Source organism: Leptopilina boulardi, unplaced genomic scaffold (assembly GCF_019393585.1).
Source record: "Leptopilina boulardi isolate dan_hultmark-lab unplaced genomic scaffold, ZJU_Lbou_2.1 LbouV2_123, whole genome shotgun sequence".
Classification (NCBI taxonomy): Eukaryota; Metazoa; Arthropoda; class Insecta; order Hymenoptera; family Figitidae; genus Leptopilina; species Leptopilina boulardi.
Genome location: NW_026137667.1, coordinates 2787756 through 2796873, shown reverse-complemented (window position 1 = coordinate 2796873; position 9118 = coordinate 2787756). Strand labels below are relative to the sequence as shown.

General features: G+C 28.4%; 1 long non-coding RNA gene across 1 annotated transcript; it reads left to right on the top strand.

Annotated features, from left to right (window-relative positions):
• Nucleotides 1-317: 317 nt before the first annotated feature.
• LOC127290111 (uncharacterized) lies at nucleotides 318-2522 on the top strand. The gene is made up of 4 exons (XR_007844256.1): nucleotides 318-532; nucleotides 643-691; nucleotides 1336-1678; nucleotides 2400-2522. It is a non-coding gene; the product is annotated as an uncharacterized LOC127290111 (long non-coding RNA).
• The last annotated feature ends 6596 nt before the right edge of the window (nucleotides 2523-9118 follow it).

Sequence of the window (9118 nt, the reverse complement as noted above, 5' to 3'; positions counted from 1 at the left end):
AAATGCTAATTTCCGGTTAATTGAAAAAATAAAAATCTACCTAATTAAATAATAATAAAAATCTAATTAATTAAATAATTAAACATTAATATAAAATAAACAGATTCAATGTTGATTTAATTCGAATTTATTAAAGGATAATTTAATTTTAATGTAATTAAATAACAAATAATTCAATTAATAAAAATTGTTGTTAATTTGACTAGAGTAGATTGACTGACATGCAGTGATGTCGCTAGTGTCGACCAAGTTCATTTCCGGTTTTTTCAAATATCAATTTATCCGTTGATAAAATAATTTTTTGGTCCGCCATATTGAATTTTTTTGCTGCCAACGAAAAGTTCGTACTCAAGGAATTATTAATTTTATTTGTTTTATAGTAAAAAAATCAGTTATTTAATATAAAAAAGTGAATATTGATCAAGAGGCTTTATCTAATATATAAATATTCGAATCAGGTACAAAATTGTTGGCAGGAAGACAAGAAAACTGATTTCTCTGATAGCGTCACTCCCAACACGTCACGTTTTTGGTAAGAAATTTTTCATTTCTTTTTATTCATGATTATTTTCAATAATATATTTTAGTATTTTCTAGATATTTTATGCTATTTTTTTAATATATTAATTGAAATTTATAAAGAAGGTTAGGAAATAAAAGTTCATGGCAAGCAGGTTCAAGGTCATTCAAGGTAAATTTTTATTACGCTTTTTCCTATGTACCTTCTTTTGTATTCTATATTTTTTCTGATCGACTTGAGAAATCTAAATTTATTATCATTTTATAATTCATATTTACACGATTATTGATATATTTTTACTATGGGAACAGTTTTTATATTTTATTTGCAATATTTATTGTCAGATATAACCTCAAAATAATGCAATTTTCTTTATTTTAATTTTCATACAAATAATTTAATTATTTTTAATAATTAAATTAATTCATTTGGAGAATAAAAAACAAAAGCATTGATAAAATAGTTTATGATTTTTATTTAAATATTAACAAAAGAAAGAAAAACTTATTGTTATATTCATTAAAAATATTTAACAATCGAAACAAATTCATTATGAACAGAGGTGGAACATTTAATGAATACAAAATTTAATATTAAAATAATCAAATTTAATAAAAAATATTTATATTAAATATTTGAAACAAAAATAAATTTTTTTGTTATTCAGGTGAATGTTTGAGCATTTTAAAAAAATTTCTTTTTGGTTTTTCTTTTCAATGGAATTTTGATGGAAATTTTTAAAAAAAATGTTTCATCATAAAATCTAGAATAATCTTTTTTCCATACATGGTATGAATAATAGTCTTTTTTTTTAGGAACATTTTCTGAGAGTTGATTAGTGTATGAGCTATATATACATATATACACATTAAGATCAATGAGAACCTCTGTTTTTATATAAAACAAAAGAAAGGATTAATATTCTGGCGTATGGATGGACAGACTGTCAGGGACTTCGATATAGACGGAGGCGCCATCTTAGTCTGCATTCCATTGTTTTAGATGATTCATATACGTTGTGCCTGGGCGCAGCGCGACTTCTTGAGCGAGCGAGCCCTGGGCCGAATTCCGGCTGAAAAGAGAGAAGGCTATCTGGGTGGCCCGTCTCTTGTTTATACTCGTGTCCAGCTTCTCCACCTCGACCACCACTAACATAATGTAAGCAGCCCCATTGGCATATATGCGAATCGCGGAGCAATCGCGATTCCTAAAGATCTATGACCATTCTCTGTCTCTTATTCGACCAAATCTTTCGTCTTAACGTCAATGTCTCATCATCTTGTCTGATATTCTTCTTCTCTTGTGTCCGTCAATGAATTTTCCTTTTAATTTGTGTCTAATCCCATTTTCTCTTTTCTGTGTTTCAATTTATATTTTCTATTTTTCTCTATTAATTTTAATCTTTGCTTCTTTTTAAAAATTATACATTTAAACGAAATTTACATTCACTATAATATGTAAAGTTTCTTTATCGAATTTTTATTTTGATTAGAATTGCAAATTAAAAAAGACAATATATACTATGTAAAATTAATGATTAATCAGATATTTTACAGCGCAGATAATTTTTAAAAATTACTGCTTGAAAGTCAGTCGCTTTCGAGTATAAAAAGTAGGTAAAGTATTTCATGTAAAGACAAACTATGCTTAAATCAGACAATATTAGACACATTATACTTAAATCATACAATATTTCATTCTCTCGTTTATATATTCCTTTATTTTTTTCATATTAAATATAAATTCACATTTCACATAATTTTGATTTTTTAATGTTTAATTAATTTCTTTTATTAATCAATGATCAGTTTTTTAAAAAAAATTTTATAACTTTGTATATGTTATGTTATGCAAAATATACACAAGTATTTTTTTGTAGGAAAAAGAAAAGGAAAGGAGAAAAAATGTACACCCTGCTTTTATCAAGATAATTGAAATGAGCTATTGGACACATTGGAGCTGTGGACCTGTTCTCTACGTAGGAAAAAAATTTTCCAAGTAAGATTTTATATTTGATTACGTATTTTTACTATTTTTTGCTAAATATTATGATTTTTTACTTAAAATGTACACAATTTCCTTAATTACAATTGTTTTGAAAATTATTTCTTTTGTGTATAATTTTATTATACAAAAAAAAACAAAAAGAGATAAATTTTCAAGCTACAATTTCAATCAAAAATTTAAAGAAAAAAAATTAAATTTTGTCTGATAAAGTTTATTTTTTATTCAAAAGATTCAAAACAGTTTTTTGTCTTTTGCATGAGAAATAAAGTTTTCTTTATCAGGCACACAATTTAATCTATTTTTGACAATGTAAATTGCATCTTACAACAATAAAACATGAATTTTGTCGAATTAAACAAATTATATTTCAATTCAAATAAAAAATCATATCAATTTTTTTCTGAACCATTTATTGTTTTCAAACTTTAAAAAAAAAGAGAGACTAAAAAAACGAAAGTTTTAATACTTTGATAAAGTTTAAAGAAAGTTTTCTTAAAATTGAATCCAGCAACAGAGAGGATAGTTAAACTGTTTCATACGTGACTTATATAAAATTAATAGGTTTCTCTTTTTCCTCTAACACGATGAAAGTGGCAGAAACTTTAAAAGTCGTGTTCTCGCGAAGTAGCTTTATGAAGTTGTAACCTTTTGTCGAGAATTGGACGATATTGTACAATATATATATACACATCTATCCATCTCCGTGGCACTCGTTGGAACAACTCGAAGTAATATATATACATGTAGAAAACGCTCTGTATAGAAGAATCGAGGCGTCTAGAAAGTTTTCGAACATCTACCTACTTGTTATTCGAATCGACGTACTAAAACTTTTAAGTGGGACCTGTCAAACTTGGAAACGGTGGCAATGTCGTCGCGACGACGCCTTTAAAGAATTCGGTTCTTTGAAGCCATTACGTTCAAATATAAAGTTGCAAGCACTTGAGAATTTTGCTCAATTGACTGTTCTTTTTTTTCGAAAAAGAAATCGTAAAATAAAAACGTTCTTTTATCACTGAGATCAATTTTCTCATATTATTTTACTTTCGTTTAAATTTTTTTTGAAAAAAACAAGAGGTGTAAAACTATAATTTTTTAGTAATTAAATTGTTTTCGTTTTTTTTTTTTTTTCACCAGAGAGCGTTAATACGTTAATCGCGTATCGTGCACCAGGAAGTTAACTCGTAGTTAAAGTAAAGTTTAAATATTTCCCAGTAATTAACTTGGCTCAACAGTTTCACTTGTAAATTTTTAATTCATCTCGAGTACCGGAAACTCCTTCTGGCTTTCAGTTTGCTTTGGCGAAATATTTACCATGTCTTTTGGCTGGTGGTTTTAAACGTATATAACAGTGTAACATAAATGTACCATAATAAAACTTAATAAAGCGAGAATTAATGTAACACGGATGCACCTGGCTATAAACTCGAGTGCCTGTAACTCAGTAAAAAGTATGACTTTACGCGTTTATTATATATATATACATTCTTCGTTCCTTTATATGTAAATTATATTCTTTAGGGCTTAATTTCAAAAAAGAATTTAATATTTAATTAAATTTATAGTACAAAATTTTTTTATTTTATACATACAAATCAATTGACAAATTAAATACAATGATGTTTTATTGTTTGTAAGATCGATTTAGAAAAATCGTCATTTTGTACGTGAGACAAAATCTTTTATTGGAAAAAATTTTATTTATTTAAAAGTCTCGTGTCATCTGAATCTGAATGCTCCTGCGATGGTTATATAGTATGAAAAGCAATCAGGCTGAACTAGCATATAAATCAAGAACCCCTAAACTCGAACGTCATTCCCCTTCGATGCGTGACAGTGTTGGTCAACAATGACCTCTCGAAATGATCTCCGGTCACAAGTCATTACCTTTTCGTTTTAAAGCTCCCTGGAAGCCCATAGGCCCTCTCATTCGACAATTCACAGTTTCATTGAAAGACCGATACATATTATTCCCAAAAATGTCCTGCCGTCAATTGACGAGAAGTGCGGGTGGGTTGCTTTGATATGTGCGGGGGTTCGTATTTTCATTATTACGTTTCGAAAACAACTGTTCACTTGGGGGTATAAGGATATTCAATCTGAAAGAAAAACATATTTTCATTTAATTTCATTTTAATCTATTTTATCAGTTTTTTTTTAACGATTCCTCCCCAATTCAAAATTGATTCAAATTCATCTTTTTCTTTCAGAAATTATCTTCTGTATATATTGTATTATCAACTTTGTATTCATTTCGAAAAAAATATACTCAACTATTAATAATTTTACCTCCTACTTCCGCAAATTTTCGTTCATAACCGACGATTTTGCGGTATATCTTTGTGTTGTTTTCGTGGAAAAGAGAATTTACTTTGTATATAGGAAACAAAAAAAAAGAAGTTGGTGAGAATATATATTTTGTTGCATGATGCGAATTCACTTTTAAAAGTGTTCGCACGCATTTCGGAATAAGGCAAAAGGAGTCGAAAAAGGAGAATTTTGAGAAATAGAGACATTGAAAGTTAATTTTATTCCTCTTGTTCTCTCTTCTTCATTTTTCGCTTTATATACTTCGCAATTCTTTTGATAAATGAACATGTTATACTTAACGCAAAGAGAAACGATCTAGGGAAACTTTTTGCTTTCGTGTTCCAAATAAGTCGTGCAAGTCCTATAACACGAATTGTTTTTTTATTACCATTTTTTATTCTCTAACTCCTTATCTTCATTATTTGCTTTTAATTATATTTTTTTCAAATGAATAAAAATTAAAAATTTTAATTTTTGTGAATTATTATAGTTCTTTATAGGAGGAAAATATTAATTTTCTTTTAACAATATTTATTTTGAAAAAAAAATTTTATTTGTTTGAATTTTTACTTTTCAATTTTTGAATTCTTATATTTAATAGAATTGAACATATTTTTGAAGAATAAAATTTAATGGACAGCGATTATATAGGAGTGAAGTGACCCCAGGTTTATAAATTTTCCTGTTTCTGAAATATATATCGCTGTCATACTTTTAAATGAAAAGCCTGAAATTTAAATCAGAATAACCCGGATACCAAACAATATGTTTCGATCGTATTGTTGAAGCAGCCTTTGAATTCGCACGCCCCCTCTCTCTCTCTCTCTATCTTTTAAAGCAGGATTTCTAACAGAGTCTTCTACGATTCCAAGTATAACGACATTAATTAAAATCATTTTCAGTTGTTAATTAATATCTTCCTGCAATGATTATACTAAGAGTTTCGCTGTTCCCAAATTAGCTTTCAGTTATATACGAAAGCTCGAAGTATATATGTTTAGTGCGACAAGTATATTATATTCTTGTTCATTTTCCTGTTTAAATGACATTTTCTTACTTAGAGTTTTTTTTTCCAAATTCAGTTCAGGTTGCATTTGCTTTTTGCACATAGAATTTGTTATAATATTCTCTAAATATATCTCTAAAAGATATATTATTCTCAAAAACAGGAGGTAAATTCTTTGAGTGATTCTGATTGTATTTTCACATTCTAAAAACAAAAATCATAGTTGACAATTATTTCTCATGTATATAATTCGTGGAGGATTTGTTTTTCGTGTGTGAATTTTTTTCTTCTCTTTTTTTTTCTACAAACGACAATATAATCGGCAGAAAATGCGCGTTGAAATTACCGATGGCCACACACAACGCCTCGCTCACGATACGGCCAGTTTAATTCAATATTCCAAGCCGAAGGGTGGAAAAAAAGCGAGCAAGGAACAGTTTTTTCTCCGGTAGCTAATGAATCGACAATTTACGAGAGTTTCACGGGTCGCTGGCCTTTACATGTACGTTTAACGTACATGTACTAAACCTCCTTCGAGATCCAACTTTTTTGTCACGACCTTCAATTTTTGTTTTTTCATCCTTCATGTCGGAGGGACGAAAAGCAAATCGGAAGGATATAACATTTGAAAGATGCAACCTAATTGAGACTGAGTCGATAAAATTTAACGACTTGAGAAATGTTTTTCTTTCCTTTTTAATAAATTTATATATAAACAATGTTTCGATGCAAAAAAACAAATTTCTAAAATTTATTCGAATCTTTTATGTCTTCAGAAAAAAAAAGAATCATATGCGCCATAAGGAAGGAAACATATTTCCAATGTTCGTGAGTTCCGTTTTTTGGTTAAAAAAAAAAAAAAAATTTCTGTGATTTAAATAACAACGTTATATATACCAAATTTCGAATATCCGTTTGCAATGATTTTTTTCCTGTCTTGTCAATAATATTTGACGGAAGTCAATGCGTGAATTGACCCTCTCGAACACAAAAATACAGTTCACACCGTCAAAAAAAAAAAAAAAGGGACAAAAAAAATCCTTTTTCGAGTCAGGATCCGGTCAATTTGCACCGCAATATCCTTCCGGTTTTGGTCTCTCGTGTGTTTGGATTATTATATTTTTCTTCCAATTTTGATTCTACATCGCGTCATGTGTTCCGATTCGGTTTGCACGCGAATCCCGTGAAATTGTTTCATTCTCGGCCCCCTTGAAACGGTCATCGCTGACACATAATGCGGTCACGTCTGTGCGCGACGAGTGAAAATGGCATATAGGTTTATATTTGTGTATATATATATATATATGAATGTATATAATCGTGTTTGTTGGCGTTGGTTTTGCAAAGGAACTTTTTTGGTGAAACTGTCGAATTTAGGCCGTAGGCCCGACGCAGTCAGCTCGCGTCTGTAAAACCGCAAAAAGCCATATTGCTCTTTTTATACATATATATATATATCAGGAAAAAAAAGACGCAATTGTCTAGTGTCATTATTGTTGTTATTATATCACGCAACGACATAATGTTTTCTTTTTAAGCAGATGGTTTGTTATAAAACATATATTATGCCAGCTTGTTTTCAATAAAAACCATTACGCCATTCTTGTGTCTCGGTAATGATCCGGATATATTTCCTATAATTTGGCCAAATTATAGAAAATATTAAAAAAAATTTTCCACTTTTTTAAATTATTAAATAATAATTAAAATAATTTAATAAAAAAAAAAAACAGTAAATTGAAACGTTCACTGCAAAAATGGCAAAAGTTAAAATTCTTTAAAAAAAATTAGAATTTTTGTTTGAATATCTATGTAAAACAATTTCAATTTAACCTAATTATTACCATAATGAAATTTTTGTTTATATAAAAAAAAAAAAAAATTCAATCATATTTGTTTCAAATGTCTTTTTCCCTAATTAAAGGATATATTTTTGATTTAATTTTTGTCTCCTGGCAATGCCAATTATCGTAAATTGAATTAATCAGTGAATTATAAAAAGCTTTTAAAAGCATATATTGGTTATTTTAAATTCTCATCCTCATCGTTTTTCTCTTATTGAAGTATAGAGCTTTAATGAAAAATAATTTTTTTTTTTTTAAACATTTCCAACGACAATAATTTTAAAAAAGAACTTTTTAATTTATCATGTTTGTGAATATTGAGAAATATATATTTTTTGTTTCTCTGAATTTATAATTTTTGATGATTTATTCATATTATTTGTATTTATATTAATAAAATTTAACAAATTCAAATTAGTTTTTTCCTCTTGATTTAAATTAAAATTGTAAATAAATTTAAATATAAATTAAATTGGAGTTTTTTTTTTTTTATAAAGAAAAATACAATAATTAGTTGAACAATGTTTAATTTAGAGAACAAAAATATATATATATAATGGTTAAAAATGGTGATAGGATTATAATGACATAGTGAGAAATAAAAGTAAAAAATTTCGAATATCTCGTTTAAGTATGTGTGATTTATGTTTAAAGTTTATATAGAAGAGCGATTAGACGCGTCTGGCGCTAAGGCCCTCGAGACATGCTTATTATTAATTCCGTTTAATATTAACTATATGGATAATAAGCCAGCGTTTCTCAATGAAGGACGTCATTGATTTTAAAAACAGTTTTTCTCCCTCACAATCTGTTATGGCACTAAAATACCATGGTCGCGCCGAGGTAATTGACTTTAGACATAGGTAAACGTGCGTAACAAACAAGCAGAACGGAAACCATACACGAAACATTAATATCTTGAAATGTCGTCGACGTCCGACTAAATTTTTCCGGACTAAATTAACGTTTTCCTCTTGTTTCTACCGATTCGCTTGGTTAAAATTAAAAATTCATTAATTATTTAACCATATAGAGAGAGGGGAAGTTATTTTGTTTGTGAAAAATTGGCGTGTATTTATTTACTCATTAAGTGTATATATGAAACTTGACGCACCGTGACTGTCATTTTTCCGTAACTCATTATATGATACATATTATATATATATGTCAGGTTTATAATTAATATCTTTCCCGTTTTTCTCGATGTGGGTTGTTTTTTTTTTCAAAAACGTTACTGACGTGTAACGTTGTCAACATTCACCGGAAAGGTGCAATTTTCATGTGACTTATATTGAAAACGTGTAATGAAAAAAAAAAAAAAACGATTTCTCTCGCGTTATAAGGGCAGAATTTCTAATGACTTCTGACATCCAAGGGACGATTTTCATCTCGTGCTTACACAAAACCTGGTATTATAGCTCCTTCGTCGTT